Source organism: Mandrillus leucophaeus, unplaced genomic scaffold (assembly GCF_000951045.1).
Source record: "Mandrillus leucophaeus isolate KB7577 unplaced genomic scaffold, Mleu.le_1.0 Scaffold277, whole genome shotgun sequence".
NCBI classification, from domain to species: Eukaryota; Metazoa; Chordata; class Mammalia; order Primates; family Cercopithecidae; genus Mandrillus; species Mandrillus leucophaeus.
The window spans coordinates 2,934,960-2,956,762 of NW_012102887.1; the positions used below are offsets into that span (position 1 = coordinate 2,934,960).

A 21,803-nucleotide genomic window follows, 5' to 3' on the forward strand; every position below is an offset into this window, starting at 1 on the left:
AGGACAGAGGACCAGGAAGAGGCTACAAGGAAAAAAGAAAAACAATGGAACTGTTAGCTTCCCGGATACGCTTGGCAATGTGACAAGGTGAATTCATGGGTGTTTTTAATTCACTTGGAGAGCTTGGGAAGCATTAATTACAATGACAAAAAGTCATGAAAGCAAACAAATAGATATGATTATTAGCTGCAGAAAAAGTGAAGTAAATCATGCTTCAAATGATCATCACAAAAGTATGACATAACTGCTGGAGGATGTAGAGAAAGGGATTTGAGGACGAGGGATGTAAGGATGCTACTTGTTCTGTTTAGAAATTCAATAGATAACACCTAAAAATTATAAGTCAAGAGGTAACAGGAAAAGCATGTTATTTAGAATTGTAGAAGCATATGCCTGACTAAAGAATTGTCAGTAGTTACTTCTGATGAGAAGCAGGCCAGACTAAAGTGAAGTCAGAGACTTCTGATTTCTAGATAAGGTTCCTAAAATAATTTGACATGGAAAAATCTGTATATGTATACAATAACATAATGAAAATTGCTAGTCTAATTTAGTATTTTTATTTTTAACTTTATTGAAATTTTGATCTACAAAAATATGTTTCACACAGGATTCTTTTTGCTAAGTATATGCACCTACCAATCTCTATAAACTGTTTAAAATTAAACTCAGTTATCATAACTACATCTAATATTCTAATGTAATTTTGAGCCATTCTTAAAACTTCCAAAATTTTATGTGAAGAATAAAATAATTCCCACACCATTCATTTTTGTGTTTAAAGTTCAAGGATTTTTATATTTTAAAGTTTCAGTACGGGTGATTGTTTTGTGTGCTTATGACTAAAAAGTGGCTCAGAAGACTTCAAATTATCTTTTTAGACATTCATCTCACCTCTGAGCAGAGAAACCCCTGCCCCTTAGAGAGAGAAAGCATTTGTACAAATTTCAACCAAGAAGAAATGAGGTTAGAGTGGAAAGTATTTGGCAATGATAAATTCTAAATCTTGCCAGAATAATAGTTATTGTGTTTTAAGTTTGTAAAATTTCATATTGCCATGCTTAGTATAAAATACGGTGATGTTCTTTGGGTATATACGTTAAATGTTGTATTAAAACAGGTGAAAGCAGAGATGAGCTTGGTTTCATCAACTGCTGACATATCCTGACAATATCTTTTTCATGATTTCTTTTTGTATTATTATTTTAATTATAAAGGTAATGCCAAGATAAGGCCAAGAGCTTAAACCTAAAATGAATTTCATTCTGCTCAGTGACCTAAAACATCTCCCTGGGACATTCTTACTTCAGTCATATGACCCTTGTTTGTTCTTTGGTCTTTGATGGCCCAAAATCTTTCAGTGCTTCTCATCCTTCTAAATGAAAAAATTATTCTCTGACTGTAACTTAGAGTCTCTGAAATTCCCACTGGAAATGTTACCAGGGTATGTGGATAGAAGGATGCCTGGAGAAAAACACATGAGAAATTGCCTTGAGTTATTCTGGAGCAAAATGACACTTGTGTTTAAAATGGAGAAGAAGTTGCTTTCTTGCTCAATCCCTAGGCTCCAAGTAAATTATACCCTCTATCTGAAGATTCACCATAGGGTTCACAGTGACCTGGAAAAGCCCGGGGGAAAGAGAAATAATGGTGTAAAAGCCAACTCATGACATGAGTCTTTTATTCCCAAAATGAGTGTGCAGTTGAAATCAGGTTAATATGAATATCAGGGTCACAGCATGGCATAAGGAGGCTATGTAGAAATGCAAGGGCAGAATGACCTGCTTTGCTTTGGTGATGGCAGGTAGATTAATCTTAGGCTGCTTTGGCAATATATTGCGATTATGAGACCTTCTTCTCTACTGGCTACTTCCTCAAGGTGCTCCTTAGTCCTCAGTTTCTATGGAGTTCCCAAAGGCTCTGGGTTCAGATTCATAATCCAATTCCTACACCCTTGTTGTAAGTAGCCACAGGGAGTAGAGCAAGAGAGATTTTAAGGACTGATTAGGTCCTATTTGATTCCAAGTCTTTCAATTACTCCAACCCATAGTTGATCTCATTCCATCTCCCCCAATCCAATATTGAAGGTTCAGTTTCCAGAACCACTTCTTCAGCCCTATGGAGGGAGTTTGAACTAGCTTCAACCGTGTCCAGGGTAGTTAAGCATTGCCATCCTTTTTCTCTGGGAAGCTCCTCAAGGCAGTGAATTAAATCCCAGACATCCACAATGATTTCTAGTTATCTTTTATCTCAGGCTCTAAATTTCCATGACCTGTCCAATACACTAGGTATACTAGGTCCAAAGGCTTCCCTGGATTTTTCCTTTTAAATATTAAGAGGAATCTCAGATGTAAAATGTTCCAAACTGAAATCATGATTTATGATGCTCCAAACTCAATTTCCCTGTCTGTTCACTTTCATTATTGGTGATAATTCCCCTCTCCTCAATCAACTAAACCAGAAATAGTGGTATTTTCTTTGATTCCTGCTTCCAGACTTTGTTCTTTATGTGACTTAATCACCAACTCTTGGTAATTCTTACTCTATCCTGTTTCTCCCATTGATTTATGTGGTCATATCCCTCCCCTATTACTGAAATCTGCCTTCCTACTCTGCTCATCCTGTCCCCAGCCTTCTTTCCTTCCTTATTCTGCTGGTGCAAGTCACAAATAGAATGATTAAAGTCTTTCAATGTCCCCTGATTGCCTCAGGATAAAATTCCTTTTCCTTAGCATAGCATGAAAAGCTTTTCTGATCTGATTCCTGTCTCTGTTCCACAGGATATCTCTTGTTCTACCCAACCATTCCCTTTGCATTAATGCCTTGACAATGCTAAACTTCTTGTGTTGTTGAAGCAAACCAAGCTGTGTAATGCCTCTGTGCTTTGTTTGTGTTCTCCCCTGTAAAGCCTTCTCTTCAGTCCATCTAGCAGATATCTAATCCTCCCTCAAAGGCTATTCAGGCTTCATCTTCTTGTGGATTGGTCCCACACACAGAATCCCTAAGACAGTCTAATCTTATTGTCCCACTATGTCACTTTCCTATGTCTTGTTTACTTCTCAGTCCACTGTAATCTGGCTTGTGCTTTCACTATTCCTCTGAAACTACTCTTGCCCAAACCCAAAATGACGTTCAATTTGCCAAATCCAATGGGCCCTTTTTGGAGCTTAGCTTACTTGGCACAACTGCTATGTTTGATACTGTGAATTCTGGCCTTATCTGGGAGATCTTTCTACAAGAATTGGGTTGTTAGATCTCCCATGCTCCTGATTTCCATCTCTCTCTCTCTGACCAATCCTCTAATTTCCCTCTGTTTACTCTCTTTAATTTGTAGTGTTTCTTGGGTTACATTCTTAGCCTACCAACTTACTTACCTTTCTGATCTTACCCACTTTTATAGATCTTAGACTTATAAACCAACAGCCTATTAAACTTTTTCATACAAAAGCCCAAAAAGAACTTCCAATCCAACATGCTCAAAACTGAACTCATCTTTGCCCTTTAAGACTTGACTTGCTATTCTGTTCCTTTAGTTTGTGAAACAAAATTCTGTCTAATAATCTGTAATAGAAACTCAAGATTTTTTCTTGATTTCTCACATTTCCAGAATCCCTAATCAATCACAAAGTCTTATGGATTTTTTCCCCAAATGTTTGTTGACTCTGTTTTGCCATTCTATTCTGTATTGCTTCTTTTTAGACTATTGTTGCAGACTTATAATTGGATATGTGCTCTTCCTATACTTGTTCAATCCCTCCTCCCCATAGCTGCCAGAGTAATATCTTCCCAGCATATAATTGTCCATGTAACTCCCTTGCTGGTATGGTTTGTCTCTGTGTCTCCACCCAAATCTCATCTCGAATTATAATCTCCACATGTCAGATGAGGGGCCTGGTGGGAGGTGATTGTATCATAGGGGTGAATTTCTCCCTTGCTGTTCTCATGATAGTGAGTGAGTTCTCATGAGATCTGAAGGTTTAAAAGCATGGCACTTCCCTCGTTTCTCTCTCTCCTGCCACCATGTAAAATGTGCCTTGCTTCCCCTTTCCCTTCTGCCATGATTGTAAGTTTCCTGAGACCTCCCCAGCCATGTGGAACCCTGAGTCAATTAAACCTCTTTTCTTTATAAGTTATTCAGTCTCAGGTAATATCCTTATGGCAGTGTGAAAATGGACTAATCCACTTGCCAAAGCCTTTTCAATAATTTCCTCTTACCTACAGGACTAAACTCCATGCTTCCTAACAGCTCCAATATAACTTGATCCCTATTATGCTTTATGTTTTCTCTTTTTACCATCTACTTTGCACTTAATCAGCATCCACATTGACCCACTTATCATTGTCATGCCCAACATGATGTTCCTTGCTTTCATGTTTTTGCTAAGTATCAGTACTTCTCCCTGGAATGCTACATTCTCACATGTGTAAAATTTCTGTTTATCCTTGAAGAGTCAAAGTTTCTCTTCCTCTCACTTTTACTTCAAATCCTATAACATATAACTACAGATTAAGTTATTTTATTCTCTTCTTTGCTCCATGTTCTTTTTCTGCATAGAAGACTCATTTCAGGCCCATCTCTTCTCCCCTAAGATCTGGCTTCTGAAATTATCCCTTGCTATTGTCCACAAGCATGATCTCTAGCTCCATTGGATATTTCCCTTCAGCTTCCAAATGTGTTCTTCCTTTTCAAGTGCTTTTAAAGTATTTCCTTGATTCTACTGTCATCTATTTTCTTTCTTTTATCATCCACAAAAGAAAGAAAAGTAGGCTACATCTGCTGCTTCAATTATGTCACCTTCTACTTATTCTTCAGTCTGTTGTAATGTCACTTCTAATAGCAGCACATAATTGAAATTGCTGTCTCTAAGTCACCAATACTCTGCTGACTTTAAAGTCAAGGATTGTATTGTCCTTATCCTATACAATCCCTCTGAAGTAATTGTGCTTAATACACATTTCTCTCCTCTGAAAATCTTTTTAATGTAGTCAATCTACAGTGCACCATTTTACTTTTCCTCCTGTATCTACTAACACTTCTTCTCCTACTTTTCCACTTATTCCTCTTCTGTTTTCCCCATATGCAGGAAGGTCCTAAAGGAACAATCCACTTTCCTTTTCTCATTTTTTTTTTATGTTGTCACTTCAAACATCTCTTCTTTATTGATAGAACTCAAATGCATATTTTAAAACTTATCTCTTTCCCTCTTCTGCATTTCAGATCTATCTATCATCCATCCATCTATCTATCTATCTATCCTTTTTTTTTTTTTTTTTTTTTGAAACAGAGTCTCGCTCTGTCACCCAGGCTGGAGTGCAGTGGTGTGAACTCAACTCACTGCAACCTCTGCCACCTTGGTTCAAGTGGTTCTCCTCCTCAGCCTCCCGAGTAGCTGGGATTACAGACACCTGCCACTCCACCTGGCTATTTTTTGTAGTTTTTAGTACAGATGGAGTTTCACCATCTTGGCCAAGCTGATCTTGAACTCCTGACTTTGTGATCCACCTGCCTCGGCTTCCCAAAGTGCTGGGATTACAGGAGTTAGCCACCATGCCCAGACCAGATCTGTATTTCTAATGACCTACTGGGCATCTCTCGAATTGAAAAAGTATGAAAAGGACCTAATAAATCCTTATATTGTTTCTTTCTTGAATGACCCATTCTCTTGTATCCCCTGTATTGATCATGTTTTGGAGCCTTAAATTCATCTTTAGAATAGTCTTTTCTCCTCATCTTCCATACCCAGGTGGTCTCTCAGTGCTTCCAATCCTATCTCCATACAGTCGTTTCCTCTTTTTTATTCCTGTTGCCATGACACCAGTTCATAATCTCTCTTTTAAGCTTTTTAACTAGATGCTTCATTGGTGTCTCTTCTCTCCAATCCATTTTCTATGTTGCCATCATTACTCTTTCTAAAAGTTTAGGTCTGTTTACATTATTTTCCTACACACAAATCTGCTTTCTTTTCTGATTGCTAATAAAATAAGGTTAAAATATTTTTTAAAAATTGTAAACCCCCTCATAGTTCATACCTTAGCATTATCATAATTTGGATCAGTCTCTTTTTCCAGACTTCATTTTTTCCAGTCATACCTCAAAATTATGAAAACACTAGTTGTAGAGAAATCTGCACTACCATGTTTGTTGCAGCATTATTCACAATAGCCAACATACGGAATCAACCTAAGTGCCCATTAATGGATTAATGGATAAAGAAAATATGACATATACACACAATGGAATATTATTCAGCCATTAAGAAGAATGAAATCCTGTCATTTGCAGCAACACAGATGGAACTGGAGGCCATTATGTTACATGAAATAAGCCAAGCCAGAAAGACAAAGATTGTTCTCATTCATATGTGGGAGCCAAAAAGTGGATCTTATGGAGATGAAAATAGAGAATAGATTGGTGGTTACCAGAGAGTAGGGGGAAATGGGAAAAGCCTAACTGTTCTAGAAGTTGACCTGCACAGCTCCATGTTACCTATTAGAAATAGTAATTAAACACTTGCTCTATGCTGGATTCTATGTTATGTACCAAAGATGTAAAGATGAATAAGACAAAAACTTCTCTTAATTTTCACAGTCCTAATGCAGAAAAATAATAAAATATAGCGTGTTAGATGCTATGCTAGAGGAAATATAGGATTCTGAAGTATATACAATAAGGCAGCTTGCCTCATGCTTATAATAATTAAGCACTTGCTGTATGCTGGATTCTATGTTATGTACCAAATATATAAAGAATAGTAAGACAACAACTGTGGAGGTTGCAGTGAGCTGAGACCATGACCCTGCACTCTGTCTCAAAAACAAAATAAAATAAAATCCTATTTCTATTGGGAAGAATTATTCTGGCTGCCGTGTGAAGGATAAAATGGAAAGACAGGACCAGAGGAAGTGAAAATATTTAGAAACAGTTGCTAAATTTCTTCAAAGCAGATTCTTTGTTACATGAACAGAGAAATGTGAACTGACTTAGAAAACAGGCATACAAAACAAGATTTCGTGATTGCTTTATTGTTGATGATGCAAAATTAAGTAGAATGGATGATGGCCAATAGGTAGGGGTTATACTGTCTGGAGCTCAGAAAAGAGATCAGAAGTGGAGATGTAGATTTGAGCTTCATTAGCATACAGGTTTATATAGCTGTGAAAGCAGATGAGATCACTCAGAGAGGGTCTGTAGAGTGAGTACAGTACCTAAGACAGGACCTGCAGCAATGTCAATATTTTAAGCATTGTCAAAAGAAGAGGACTAGGTGGTCCTGGGAAACTGAGAGAAGCCATTGAAATTAGAAAAAGTTGGAAATGTCAAATGCAGCCAATGGTGGAAATAGGAGTTACATTTTAAAAATTTTAAAAAATTGGAGTTAGCCTTGAGGATATCATTTGTGAGTTTGGTGAGAGCACTTTCAGTGGAAGGTTGAGATGGAAGCTACATTGCTTTCTTCATTTACCTATTGTTAGGTCCCTCCCTTGGACAGGCCACCTTGGCAGCAGCCCTAGCCTTGCCTTTGGCGCTGGAGGTAAGGAGGTACAGAGACCATGGGCCACTACACTTTACTTCTCTCTTGGAGCGTTATTACAAGGCAACTTTGACATTTCTGCCTCTATTGACGTGCCAAGTATCTTATAAAAGAAGGCAGCAGCAAGGCTTCCTTTCAAGTGCGATTGTCTTGGGCTCCCTGCCATTGAGGGTTGGCACAGACCCACTTCTATCTCCACTTTATTGAAATTCTATTCATTTTCAAGAGGCAGGTCAAATGTTACTTCCTCCTAAAAATGCCCTCACTTCAACAGTGAATTCTCGTTCTTCTGTGTTCTCAGAAGAACCATAAATGCTTTTATAAATTCAAATTTATTTGTATAAATTCAAAAAGCATTTAAAACTTTGCTTCACAGTTACATATGTAGCTCTGTCTTCCCCTGTTTGTATCCCAGATTTTATCTAGTAAGTTGAGATATTTAATCCTTGTTTATGGAATTGAAGTGTTTACATGCCATGGTTTGCCTGATCACAATAAATTATCTTGAAAGTTCAGACTTAGTTTTTCATGAAGGAGGACTACATTTTCACAGGGAAAAAAATCTATGAGACAATTGAAATCACTTTTGCTCTGTTTCATACTATGAATACCTCTTCAGGTATAGCTCTGAAGTTGGAGCTCTAGTCTTTGTATGTGAGAAAGACCTAGTGAATACTTCCTTGAATGGGGGGAGCAAATTGGACTCAATATTTTGTGACTATCGTCTGTGGGCAGCATTCTGAAAAATGCACAGTAATCTTGGGTCTGCCTGTAAATTAGGTTTGCTTTGGACAGTCAGCTATATCGATATAACAAATAAGTGACTTGCTACTGGGGTGATGGTCTACTTTGCAATCTTTACCTTCAAGGACATATTGGAGCTGAATAAGTCATACAATTTTGCTCCTAAGGAAAGAAATTCTAAGCTTGTGACTAAATGAGGTTTACATTTCCTGCTGATCTTATGCCTTTTAAAAATATAATTTTATTTGTATGGTCTCAAATCTGGAAGAGTCATGTTTGGTACTTTAAGCTGATTATTGCCAATGTGATATTGAATTTGTAACATGTTTTCTCTGTAGTAGAGAAATATTTGAAATATGTATCCATTCTCAAGTCTCAAATGAATTATCAGGGTCCCTGAATGTAATAAAAGCTGAATACCAAATGAGAAATATGTCAGTTTACAAAGTAGGCTTAGCCTTAAAGAAATCATGAATTTCTGAACTTTTTTCTTTCTTTCCAAAATACTGCCTTTCTATGAGCAAACTGATATTTGGCAGAAGACTTGATGAAAATAAGTAATACCGGAAAGTGCTAAGAACTCTTGAATTGTGCCCATGCTTTAATTGTTATTTGACTCCATTCCTCTTCCCACCAGAGCATATAGCAAATGATGTATATGTATATCAAATGCATAGTTGTAATTCATCAATTAGGTAGACTTATAATGCTGCATTTTCTTTTCTTTTTTTTTTTTTTTGAGACAGAGTCAGGCTGGAGTGCAGTGGCCGGATCTCAGCTCACTGCAAGCTCCGCCTCCCGGGTTCACACCATTCTCCTGCCTCAGCCTCCCGAGTAGCTGGGACTACAGGCGCCCGCCACCTCGCCTGGCTAGTTTTTTTGTATTTTGTAGTAGAGACGGGGTTTCACCGTGTTAGCCAGGATGGTCTCGATCTTCTGACCTCATGATTCGCCCGTCTCGGCCTCCCAAAGTGCTGAGATTACAGGCTTGAGCCACCGCGCCCGGCCAATGCTGCATTTTCAAACTCAATGAAAATGCCCAAGCTGATCAATAGCTCAGTCAGTAGAGTTGATGCTAATATAATAGAGTGTTTTTTTTTTCTTTGAGTATATTTATGGGAGCAGAGTAAAGGGCAAACTTTATTTCTTATGATAGCAGGGGTAGGATATCCTCACAGATGCAAAAGGAGACATGAACAGAATTTATATTCTGTATTTTAGAGTGTGTGTGTATGTGTGTGAGTGAGAAAGAGAGTTATTAAAATGGCTTAAATATCCTCAAGTGTTACACAAGGAGGAGAGTGTCATTGGAAAACAAATACTTGTTTTCTTGTTGGAATTATAATCATGTATTTTAATGAATGAGTTCCCTGTCATTAATGCCTTTAGGCTAATATTAAACAACATTGTAATGAAGTGAAATCATTTTTTCACGATAACAATGAAACTTTGCTTATATCTTTTTACAGTAGAAAATAGCAATAGATATTTTGGCATTTTAAAACAGTTCATTGAGAGTTTTCCATGGATACATAATTTTTTTTCCTTTGTCTAAATTCACTGCCAAAATATTTGGGACTGGACACTTGGGGTACTTGCTTCCTCTTTGGGTGCAGGCCTTATTCTCAATTCATGTAGTGTTGACCCAATAAATTCCGTCTGTTACAGTCAGAACCCACATCCATCCAAAGTCAAAGAAAAAACCTTGATGTTGGTGTCTACAGCTTCACTTCCTGCTTTATGGACTCCACTCTGGAGTGCCCTGTAAAGCTCCTTCCTTTCATGAGACTGAGGCATTCCTGATATCCTGTACCACCCTCCTCTGTACTTCAGATCAATTTCAGTCAGTTAGGGCTCATTGTGATTTTTATTTACTGGTACCTTTCTAACGTTTCTGCATTTTATCCAGGCTCCGATACGTACGTGTATAGCTCTGTCCCCAGTAGAGGATTTCCAGGCATCCGTGTCCAGGGGAGAAAGCAACAGTCTCTTCCTGGCCCGTAGAAGTCATGGGCCCACACTTTAACCACACAAGCCTGTCTTCACTCCTAGGCCTGTGATGGACATTCAAGTCCCTGTGACCTAAAACCACCAGCAGCTCTTTTCTCCTTTAACTTTTGGTCCTTTCAGAGTCCATATTTCTTCAAATAACTTTAATAGTTTCTGTGATCTGTGGTCTATGCATTGCATAATCATCTTTCTTTCTCTACATGTATAGATATAAACCCTTTTAAATATTTCTTGGAAAGAGCAATTCATTTTTAGTTTATTCGTTCCCATTATTCAAACTCAGACGTGTTCTATGGGACAAACCAACCACTAGAGCCATTGTGGACCAAATAATAGGGTCTTTTCTCCTGTTTTAAAAAATATGTGCACACAATTTTTATGGGCTTCACCTCTGTTACCATTGGGCACACAATTCTGCTGAAGCCACAGTTATTTTGCAAGTCAGCGAGGACTTCTCCAGCACTGGGTTGGAGTTACATTGGTAACTTTGCTCTAAATTCCCCCTTTAATGGAAAAAAATATGGATAGAAGGCGAGGAGCATAAATCTTACAAGTTGCCTTTGCGTGACCAGCCAGAACCAGCCCTAAATGAAGACACTGTATGCTGCTGGCGGCTGTACTCTCTTCATTCCGATTTCAATAAGTATCTGGCAGCCACAGAAGCATTAGAAGGTAAAAGGGGATCAACCAGTTGTTAATCCAGTTGTGACTTTGGTTTGGGGTTCATTTCTTCAAACAGCCAGGTTGTGTGTTGTTCTGTGATTGAGTGCTTTTGTCCTGACAGAACTTTTCATTTTGTACCTTTCACCATTGTTTTTGGCCACGGACCAAGCCTCACATCTTCTGGTCACAGAATTCCTTTCTGCAAACTCCAGTGTAGGCCAAGGCCTCCGGGTAACATGAGACGCCTCCATTTCCCAGTAGACAGCACATTAAAGTGAGGTCTGTTGGCCAGCTGCAGAGACAGGTGTTATTCTCTTTTAATTCACACCACCCCCATTTATTTGTCCTAAGAATTCCTCTTACAGTGTTGTTCACAAATGCTGAAGGAATTGGGCAGATTTTATAGGTGGTGGATTCTGGGATTAAAGTGCTTCACCTGCTGGGTAGTTTAGCTTCATGAACAATACTTTCAGATTTAGCACACATTCTTTTTGTTGTTGTGTTTGTTTGCCCTCTATTAATGGGCGAGAAGAGGCACAGTGCCGCTCAAAAGTCCACCACACAATGTGTTTACCGACTCAGATTCCATCTTCACTCTTTGAAGAAGGCTGACTCATGCTGCTTTCTGAGAAACTAGAGAAGAAAAGTAAATGCTATGATCATTGTCCCTTTTTCATCCATACAGCAGAGCCATGAAAACCTGCACTGATTGAGTCCTATCAAATTTAATGTTGGAAGGCCTAATCCAGATCATTTTTTATAGCTCTATTATGCAGATGGAAAAGGATCAAATATCACAGTGTTTACTACAGATTTCGCTGTTGTTTCAAATATGACTTTGAAGAGTTCTATGATTTTCACTAGAGAAGGAGCTTATAGGATGCGTGAGGGTCCAAGATGTGGTCTATCTGGTAGAAATCACCACGTTCAACTCTTACCTCTCCTAATTGGGCAACTCTATTTCTAAGTTGCATGAGTTTGTTTGTCTTCCTGATCTGAAATTTAGCCATGAAAAGCCCTCTTTGAGTGGCCTCAACAGTGTTTCAGAAGCAACCTGTCCAACCCTCTGGGTTGATTTGCACAGGCTTGGCTCACTGCTTTTTCTGTGCCTGAATGTGCTTCCATCTTTCCTTCTTCAAGGCCCAGCTTCTTAAATGCCTGCTCAGATGGGAGCTTCAGTGGCATGCAAAGGCATCAGTGACATCTGTTCAAGGGCCTTTCTTTTCTTTCCATTATTTTTTATTTAAATCCATTATCCTATAAATTCCAAGAGGACAGGAAAAGGGTCTTCGGATCCACCCTTGTGATGCCTCTTCAGCAGTAACTCTTTATTAAATAAATGAGAATACAATTTTCCAGCTCTGGAGACAAGTCTTGCATTTAGTTTGACAGAGTCACAAGTGCAAAAGGCTGATTTCATTATGTTTTTATGGTGTCTCTCTTTCAGGATACTTGACTGGCAGGATTTGAGCTGGATAGCAATATTTATTAGACTAAAGGCTATTTAATGCAAATTTCTATGTCATTAGCACAATATATTTTTTATTTTTAATTGGTTTAGGTAATGTGTAAGTAAATGGTATATATATCCAGTGAAACTACGAGATGAACAAAGTGACTATGAGTTCATATAATTTCTTTGTAACATTAAGCATTGTCTCTTTTAAGATGTTTGGATATAACATAGGACAAACAGGAGACAATATCTGGCTCCCTATCTTCCAGCATTCCCAGAAGCTGGGTTTTAAAGAAAATCAGCATGTTCTTCATTCAAATGCCCAAAGGCTGTTGCATCTGTGGACTCTTCCTCCATTCCTTCAGGCAGGAAATCAGATAAGCCTGGATGGCAGCGAGACTTCATAAGTGGCCTCCTACCTTACTGTTACTTGTGACTCTCTGAAGAAACCTGGGCCATTGCTCTGTTTGCCAATCCAGTGCTGCCCAACACACACTGCATTCCAACCATAAACATAATAAGACATGCACTATGCATTTGATGTTCTTCCAGGCCTTGGTGTCTTTGCATGTGACATTTCCTCTGCCTGAGCTGCTTCCTGGCTTCTTCTTTTCCCTGTCGTCACCTGGTGAATCGCGACTTTTCTTGTAGCCCTGAAAATCGAGCACCTTCTTATCTGAGATAACTTCCTACCTTTTCTAAGCAGAGCTGGCTACTTCCTTCCTACTTGGTTTCTTGCCCACACCCCATTTTATAATGCATCATGTGATCTTTCTTCTGATCTTTGTTTGCTTTGGAGTGTTTGTTTTATACATAAGCCATGAGTTCCTTGAAGGTGAGAACTGTATCTTACCCTTGTGCATATAAGGCTTTCTTCACACCTTTCCCTTCCAAACTTCCGAACCCTGCTCTGTCTTGCAGAGTCCAAGACTCTGTAGGTGCTCAACTAATTTTGGTTAAATGAATGATTGGATAAATATGTGAGGAGTAAAGAAAATCATACTGATAATTGGTCTTGAAAGGTTTGGGAGGATAAAGACAGCCTCTAAACTCTGGGAGGGAGTCAACGAATGAAGGATAAGGAAGGGTCCAAACTTTACGGACTCGTTCTCTTGGACATAGTACAAATTGGTTACAATGGACTCATCAGACCTTTATGTAACTTTTTCCTTCCCATCTATTTATTACTACTGTTTTCAGGAGCGGCACATGATAAGTAGACAGTGTGGACAATTACTAGTATGATATCCTCCCCACTTCCCAGCAACTGGCGATCATGAACCATTTTATGCAGTGTTTTTTATCTGCAAATAAAATAAGTTTTACCTCTGCTTCAAAATAAAATCAGGCTTAATACACTGTTGCACCAAGATAAATATTAAAGAGCATTGTATTTGTTTTACTGTATGGAAAGTGGTGATTTTTGATTATGTGGTCTTTCTGGGATGATCTGTTTCATTCCTTCTGTTCTCAACCTCTGTGCATATCCAGCTGCGGACAAATAGTCTGGTAAGATTCTGAGTACTTTTTTAAATCCTCAAAACAACCAATTAAGAAAGATGCTATTAAATCCCAGTTTTACAGGGGAAGAAACTGAGGCTGAGAGCAGTTAAGTATGTTACCCAAAGGGCACACAGCTGTAAAGAGGCAAAACTGAAACTAGAACCCCTTCAGTCTGGGTTGAGTCTGTGCTTTTAACTACCGTGATAAACGGTCTCTTCTTCAGAAGTTGACCCTGTACTGTGTGAAGGAAAATTTATTTACAGGGATGAAAACTGGGCAGCTGGTTCAAAGGATCCCTTGGAACTACTCTATAGAAGGATAAAGAGTAGAGACAATAATAAGCTCACTTGTAGATTTAGACCCTGGTAAACTTTTGGATGCTCCTGCAATTTCATACTTCAAATGAAATAACTGAATATTTCCTGAAGTAAGTAACCAGCTCTCTAACTTGGCAGAAATCTCTAACTCCACTTAACTCATGCAGGAGGCCATGACATACAGCCTAAGTGCCCAGGAATTTTAAGTTAAGATGTATTTATGTAGTGAAATTGTGTGTGTGCGTGTGTGTGTGTGTGTGTGTGTGGTTGTTTTACCCTTTTCTTCCTGCTTGGAAAAAATTTAAATATTTAAAGTTATCTACAAATTGTAATATTTCCCTAGAAAGCAAGCATCACAAAGATAAACATTAGCTGTCAGAAAAGCTTCCTATCATCCGAGATGAAGGTGGTGCTTTTTTATTACAGTATCTGAGAAAAGCTTTCAGTGAAATTCAGTAATCCCTCACTTCTGATTCCATGTCTACTGAGATGTTCAAATTTGAGTGCGGCCCTTGGTAAAGCACTGACTGCTGAAAGGTAGCTCTGTCCCATGGGAGGATTTAGAATGAGATCTAGTAGAAATTTTCATTCAAGTTGAATGGAAAACAGAAAAGTGAGTGTTCTACGGAAAGCAGAAGCCTGGCAACGATGGATTTGCCCTGGGAGTGAAAGTCTAGGAATGTGTGTCCTTCCCACAGTTGGTTTATTAAGAAAGTCCTGCAAGTTAATATCACAGTACCTGTTTGAATACAGGTATCAATTCCTTGAGAGTCCACAAATTAACTATCAGCGGAAATCCTGATACCCACCAAATGATGTTTTTATATCTATGTATTCATCCATCTAATAATTTTTTAAGAGATAGCAGTGTGTTTATTCTATTGAGTAGAATGCTATTGTTTTTCTTTTCTTCTTTGTCTTCTTTTTTCTTTTCTTTCCTTGTCTTTTTTTTTTAAGATGAAGTCTCGCTCTATCACCCAGGCTGGAGTGCAGTAGTGCAATCTCGACTCACTGCAACCTCTGCCTCCTAGGTTCAAGTGATTGTTCTACCTCAGCCTCCCAAGCAGCTGGGATTACAGGCATGCACCACTACACCCAGCTAATTTTTGTATTTTTAGCAGAGACAGGGTTTTACCATGTTGGCCAGGCTGGTCTTGAGCTCCTGACCTCAGGTGATCCACCCTCCTCTGCCTCCCAAAGTGTTGGGATTACAGGCATAAGCCACCGCACCCAGCCTGTTTTTCTTTTATTTGTAAATTTAGGTATTTCTGAAGACAATATTAATTGACAGGGAAGTCATTATCCTTCTTCTTCGAATATGCCTGCATAAATCTATGGCATGAAATGCACACACTTCCGACAGGACTCCTTTAGTAATACTCTCTCAGTTTACAAGATTCCCTGACACCATAGCATGACTGGATGAATTATTCTCCAGGCATAGCCTAATTTCCAATAGTCATATTTCTTAAATATTTTTGAAATTATTTTTACTAGAAATTTGTAAGGTTATCAAATTCAGTATTTTTCTAATGGACAAAATTGTACCTGAACTGTCTTAAAAGTGCCACTTTTTATTTTTTAAAAGCAACAGAAAATGAAAGGCATTCATTTTATAACTCCCTAGTGTGGATCCTTCTCCTGTTAACAAACTCAAATTTTTAGGAAGCTTGAATTCTTCCAATTCCATTTTAATGCCATTTTTCTCTCATTCTGTTTTCAGAGGCAATGAAGAACAGCTGGTCACCATTCTCTGTAATAATAACCTTCATATAGTTGAAACCCAAACGGTTTTGGACATGGTACTTACAAAAACATCTCCTTGCAAATGATGTAGCCTATTTGGTATTTCCCCTGTAAATAGCTAGATTCCTTATAGCCGACCCTTCCAGCAACTATCAAATTTTAGCTCTGTTTAGTATAATGGCAAGCATTTTCTGCTTTGTCTATTCAGGAATGTCTTCCTAGGAGGTTTCACAATAAAATTTATTGTGTTTAATTTATGACGTACAATGTAAGAAGAATGGAATGCTTTTCTGTTAGGATTTGCATTGATAATGAAAGGTTACTATAGTGCTGGTCTGCTTTGACCAAATTTGCCAAATTCTGAAGAGAATGCCAATTAGAAGTCTCTAATGCTTTTCACTGGAACAGACTGAGGCCAGTACCTGGTGATGGGGACCTGTCGCTGTTGGCCAGACTCTATTTTTAATTGGGAGAGAAGGCAAATGCTAGATCAAATACAGTGTTTACTAAGTGACACCAATAATTCCAAGTCATAGCCACACCCCAAAAGAGCTGAGGAAGTGACTAAGTCCTTCTGAGGTCGTCTTTTCTATTAGTAGCAATGTAGCCAAAAGTCTGAAAACGCTCACATTTTGCTCTCTTTAGGAAAAGACAACATTGATTTTAGAGGTTTTTGTTATGGAGGCCAGGGGGATTTTTCCAGTGCAGCACAGAGAAAGCTGGGTTTGGATTGGGAAGCCAGACATTTCTTGGCGCCTATTCCCTACTTGAATGGGATTCGTTTGCCCCCTCCTCACCTCTCCCCAACCCCCAGGCAGCTAGAAGCCCCACCTCCTCGCTTGGACCATATGGGGAAGCTGGCTCAGTGGCTGTTATTCTACTGACTCCAAGTTCACGCAGCTGTTCATCCCCTGCTTAATGTACCGGTAATTACAGCAATGTGCTCTTCTCTTTCCAATCATGTAACTTTTACTAATGGAAAATGATTTGTTTTTAACAACTTCCATGCATTTCTTTCTCGTTTTAATAAGAAAGGGTGTCTTGCGGCATCGAGCGATTGAATTCTCTATAAAAAACAAAAGTCTCCATATGAGTTTCCAGCTCCATAGGAGGGCTCTGTGGGATTGGCCAAAGGTGGTGGGGAGACTTAAGTGGGTGTAACTAACTTGATATGAATAGGTCAGTTGGGAAACAAAGCAAGCTCATTGCCTTCTGCACATGGAGGTGGTGAAAGAACATTTTTTAAAAATGTGAAACTGGGAAGAATCAAAACTACGAATTGAGCTCTGCTTTCATGATCCAAACTCTATGTACTCCCAAATAATTTTTAAAACAAATATCTGAAGAGGTTTTCACTTATTTTCATTCGATCTTTCAGAGCATGTAAATGCCCTCCTTTGATGAGAAATGTTCATGGTTGGGGTTGGGTGAGGGCTGAAATGATTACAAGTGCATCACTTGCTGTAGCCATGCTAAGCTACCAGGCACAGATCAAACAGGCATGTGTTCACTTGATCGTTTTATTTGTAGATAAAATATAGACACCTTGGACTTTCCTTCCCTATATCCCCTAAATGGCACTGGAAATCACTCTAAAAGGATCATTTTTAAAGCAAAACTTTTCCAACTCATTAGAGGATTTCAGTTTTAGACTTTCATTTTAAATAAATGGTTGAATAGCAGTTGTAACAAAGAATGTGAAGTCACACCCTTGTGTGTGGATGGAAATACTACTACACAACACACACAGCTAATTTTATCAGAAGGACGACAGCAAAAGGAATGCCTTCTTTACATGAGAACTCAAAAGTCAAGAGCACTGACAAGATGACAAACCATGATTGTGAAGTGGCTTTGCCACATCTTGACATTTTAAAGATTTATATAATTCAAGATTTATCTAAAATTATAAAATACATATCCTGAGCTGAAAATTCTTTGATGTTAAGATGTATCCATATCTTTTAAGGACCTTAATGTTATTCCTTGTGCATTTCCTTTCTTCTATTTGTGGTTAATAATGACATGGCAGCCAGAAATCATCTATCTTCTCCTCAGTCCTTCTTATCTAGCTCCCTCCAGAAGTCATTTTTTCTTAGAGATTTCTTTGGAAATGTTATTAAGCTAGAGTGAAGTAATTTTTAAAAACACACATTGAAACTTAGAACTGAATAATTTTGAAATATTTGTAATAACTTTGGCAAAACCATTGCTTTCCTTAAGAACCACAAGACCACACCAGTGGCAAAGAGGCATGATTGTTCCTCCGGAGTCTTGAGAAGTTCCTCGTGTGACAGACTCCAGCAAAGGGGGTCTGTGCTTCGCTCCTCCATAAATGCACCACACAAGTCTAGATCTGATTTTGCCCTCTAGGAATTCTTGTGCCTTGATTTATACAAAGCAAAAATTATGTTTAATATTTTAAAACTGGCTTCAGGAATTAGGATCTTCAGAATTAGTGTTCTGACTCTAGTCATGTGCATCTCTTACATCATCTTCTATTTTTTCAGATGGTTGCATCAGTAGCTTTGGGAATATTTTATTTTTAAAGTTTTAAGTCATTCTGACATCCACTAGACCATCAAAAATATAACTATGATCTAATGAATGCCCAAATAAGTTGTCGCATAATAACAACTACTTATCATGTTCACTTTCCCCATTATTCATTTATTCATTCAGTATTAATTGAACAACTCATATGTGCCAGGCATATTCTAGGGACCAAGGACGCAGCAGTGAACTCAAAATCTTAGTTTTATAAAGGTTGCAGTTCAGTAGGAGGACATAAACGAATAAAATATATAAGTAAAAAAAGTTAAATAGCAATGAGCTCTAAGGACAAAAAGCACTGTAAAGGGACAGAATGTGATGAGAGAGTTTCAATTTTACATGGAGTAAAAGAGAAGACCTCAATATGTGACTTTTGAGCACACAAGGGAAGGAACTAAGATATAAGCTTCGTAGATATTTGAGGGAAAAACTCTCCAAGCAAATAGTACAGCAATAGCAAATGTCCTAGGGGTTATGAATGTAGAGTGTTCAAGAGTACCGAGGAGGCCAGTGTGCCCAGCGTACAGATATTAGGAGATAAGTTTAGAGAAGTGAAGGAAGCCAGATCTTAGAAAACCGTAGTTTCTTATAAGGACTTTGGCTTTTACGTTGAGACAGGGGAAGCTGCTGGAGATTTTTGAACAGAAAAATGACAGAATCTCACATAACTTGTAACAAAATAATCCTGGCTGTTATGTTGAGAGTTGATTTAAGGGCAGCAAGGGAAGCAGCAGGGAGACAGGTTAGAAGGCTATTATAGTAAGCCAGGCAACAGGACAAAGGGTAAAGGTGGAGAAAGTAGATATAAATGGAGTTCCTACTATATAGCAGGCACTATGTTAGGCTTAGTGGATACATCGGGGGAAAACAGAGGCTGTGTTCCCAGGGGCTTTGCATTCTACTGGGAAGAGCCAGGCAATCAACAAATAAGCCAGTGCATACATAAAATATCAGGTGATGATAAGTTATATCTAGAGAAACCCTAACATGTTCCAAAGTTCATTATGGCAAACACCTAGAAACAAACACAGTCCTATATAGTGGAGACTGGAGAAGAAAAGTGTGGCATATTCAAACAGAGACTATTATGTAGCAATGAAAACTGAGTGATTATAACTACATGCAACATTGAAGATGGATCATAGCAATATAATAGGAATACAAAATAAGTTAGTTTATATTTAAAACATTACATTTTCCATAAAGCCAACACATGCAACCCAAACTAATATTTTTAAAGAAGTACAAATAGATGTGTTAACATATATCAAATGAAATCAAGAACATTGTTAATACAAGAATCGGGGTAGTAGTTGTCTTGAATGAGGAGTGGCAAAGAAATTATTGGGGTAGTCACATGGGTTTCTGTGAGTGTTCTAGCTTCATGTTGGATGTTGGATTATTGGATTTAATTATATTATTTGCAGGAAAGGAAGAATGGAAGGAAAGAAAGAAGGCAGGAAGGCAGGAAGGAAGGAAGGAGGGAGGGAGGGAGGGAGGGAGGAAGGAAGGATGGGAGGCAGGGAGGAAGGAGGGAAGGGAGGAAGGAAGGATGGGAGGCAGGGAGGAAGGAGGGAAGGGAGGAAGGAAGGGAGGGAGGGAGGGAGGGAGAGCAGGCATTTTACAGGGTTAACATTGAATATATGCCGTGAACCATGGATTATAATTCATCTAACTGTGTTTCCCTGTGGTGTAGGGTTGGGAAAAGTTACGGAGTATTTGCTTTTATATATGTAAATTTGCCAGGGAAATCCTCTCTAAGGAAATGACATTTGAGCAGAAGCATGAATGGATTGGAGAAGTGGTTGGAGGAACAAGGAGAAATTCCTGGCCGGAGTGGAGTGAGTGAAAAGAAAGCAGCGGGAGGTGAGGTCAGGGAGGAGCAGGAACAGGTCATCTTGGCCTTTGTAAGCTGTGAGGAACTCTGACTGATACTCCAGCAGACACTGAAAACAACTGAGAGGTTCTGAGCAGAGGAGTAACATTACCGGCTGTAAATTTTAAAAGGATCATTCCTGCTGCAGTGTGGGAATACACCAGGGTTTCTCTGCACAACAGACATTTTGGACTGGATGATTCCTTGTTGTAACAGATATTCTTCTGCATTGTACGATATTTACCAGCACCCCTGGCTTCTCCCTAATAAAGCTATAACGTCATCCCCTGCCCCCTAGTTATGACAACCAAAATTGTCTCCAGACATTGCCAAATCAGGGGCAAAGTCATTCTGCTTGAGCACCACTGGAATGTGCTGAAGGTGGCAAAAGACAGAATCAGGGAGAGCGGGTAGGAGGATGTTGTTGCGTCCACCAGAAGCAATGGCTGGGACTAGGGCAGAAAGGCTCTCTTTTCTAAACACACGTATTCATAGTTTGGGTCTGTACCCACATGGCTGGAATCTCTACAATTTGAGGATATTCAGAAATTCCCAAAGATGAGATGCCAAATATTCATTTACACTCAAATATTTCCCAAGTGCGATAGAAATGGGCACTTTGAGCATGAAATCATCCACATGGTTATTCCTTAAGGACTAGGTCCAAACTGTCCACTTCTTTTCCTCTTGGCTTTATCCAGTCTGACAACTCATTCTTTGATTTGCATCCAGGTGAGTTCCTTGAAGCCCTGAACCGAGGACTTCTTGTGTACTTTTAACATTTGTTATATCTGAAGATATTCTGATTGGCAACATTTTTACCATAGAGAACTGTTTAAAGAAAATACTGCCAGCACACAACTCATCCACAAAGTGCTGTTTTTGAAGAAGATAGAGGAGGCTGTGACTGAGATCATCAGGGAATCAACCCGACACCCCAAACATAATAGGGCAAAGGAGTCAGATGAGAATTTTGTTCGGTAGGAGACACTGGACAACAAGACAGGACCCTTGACCTCAGAAAAGCAGGAATTCAGGAATATTACAGAACATGAAGTAGCAGAGCCATGGAGCAGAATGTACAGCACTAACCTTGAGCGCTTTCCCCCGAGGACCCTGCGCTGTTTTCACAAAGGCCTCTGGGAATGCCAGGCTGTGAAAGGTAGAAATGTACACACGGGGACAGGAGTGGCCTTCGGTCTAAAGAGTGAGCCACGCAGGTTTCTAGTTACCAGCCTTCCAGTAGTGGTACTGGGAAATGGTTTTATAGGAGAAACAAATCACCCGAATGCAGAAAATGCAATTCCACTGAAGCAAATCCAACTTCCTTTCCTGACGGAGAATGTAATTAAATCCTGCTTCAGGAGGACGGTTTGTATCCTCTGCTGCTGGGGGTCTCGGCT

General features: G+C 39.0%; 1 long non-coding RNA gene across 1 annotated transcript in view; it reads left to right on the forward strand.

Moving 5' to 3' along the window:
• The first annotated feature begins 16,845 nt into the window (after positions 1–16,845).
• Positions 16,846–21,803, forward strand: part of LOC105543178 — a 6,277-nt gene continuing 1,319 nt past the window's right edge. The window contains exon 1 of the long non-coding RNA XR_001006589.1: positions 16,846–16,897. This is a non-coding gene — a long non-coding RNA (uncharacterized LOC105543178). The remainder of the gene's footprint in view (positions 16,898–21,803) is intronic.